Genomic DNA, 1,523 nt, shown 5'->3' on the forward strand with positions numbered 1-1,523 from the left:
AAACTGATGTTTTGTAAAAATCGGACGAAAATTTCCTGTAATTTCGACGATTTTTCCGAAATTTAACTGGCTAAAAGCCAAAATTTTGCTAAGTCCAAAAATCAAATAAATTCTACTTAAAATCTTGTCGATACGGATCCCGTAAATTTTCTAAGTGCCGGAACGATTTTTGTAGGGGGTATATCAATAATTATTAAAACCAACTTTCGAATTTCAAAATTTCAATGAAGACGTTTTGTTAGGGACATTATTTTAGGAACAAACTGATGTTTTTGTAAAATCAGACGAAAATTTCCTGTAATTTCGACGATTTTTCCGAAATTTTACTGGCTAAAAGCCAAAATTTTGCTAAGTCCAAAAATCAAATAAATTCTACCGAAAATCTTGTCGTGATACGGATCCCGTAAATTTTCTAAGTGCCGGAACGATTTTGAAGTTGTCGCAACCAACTCACTTTCCGCCCGGGCGAGTTGTTGGATATAACTTCGAACTATCTTGGCTTGTTTATTCGCATCTTGCTGTAAACTCCTCGAGTTATGACGACTTTGAAACCGACTGCGTATCATGGAAAGTATATTCCATGATCATACTGCATTATCTACAGTTGATATTGAGCTGTTAGTGGTAGTTTTTTTGGACTTAGCAAAAATTTCGAAAATTAAATTTTTTTCAAAAATTTTACCCGAACACCATGAAATGATTATTTTGACTTTGTTTCAAATTTATGCTGGACTTAGCAAAATTTGCAGTCACTGACCGAATTTTCAATTTCCGATACTTGGAATAATTTTCATGAGCTGATATTTTAAAGTTTGATTTTATTTATGCTGGACTTTGAAATTTTGCGTATATTTTTAATTCTTTACTTTTTACAGAAAAAGCATTTTTTGGGACTTAGAAAATTTTCGGGAGTTTGGAAACATGATAAATTATTTTGATGTTTATTTTGCTTTGAACCAAAATTCGGAAAATCGACGAAATTACAGGAAATTTTTGTCCGATTTTTACAAAAACATCAGTTTAATCTTTAAAATAATGTCCCTAACAAAACTTTCATTGAAATTTTGAAATTCGAAAGTTGGTTTTAATAATTATTGATATACCCCTACAAAAATCGTTCATAACTTAGAAAATTTACGGATCCGTATCACGACAAGATTTTCGGTAGAATTTATTTGATTTTTGGACTTAGCAAAATTTTGGGTTTTAGCCAGAAATTTCGGAAAATCGTCGAAATTACAGGAAATTTTCGTCTGATTTTACAAAAACATCAGTTTGTTCCTTTAAAATCAATGTCCCTAACAAAACGTCTTCATTGAAATTTTGAAATTCGAATGTTGGTTTTTAATAATTATTGATAGCAATTTCACAAAATCGTTCCGGCACTTAGAAAAATTTACGTATCACGACAAGATTTTGGTAGAATTTATTTGATTTCTTGACTTAACAAAATTTTGGCTGTTGGCCAGTAAAATTTCAGGAAAAATCGTCGAAATTACAGGAAATTTTCGTCTGATTTTTAC

Source organism: Culex quinquefasciatus, chromosome 1 (genome assembly GCF_015732765.1).
Source record: "Culex quinquefasciatus strain JHB chromosome 1, VPISU_Cqui_1.0_pri_paternal, whole genome shotgun sequence".
Lineage (NCBI taxonomy): Eukaryota > Metazoa > Arthropoda > Insecta > Diptera > Culicidae > Culex > Culex quinquefasciatus.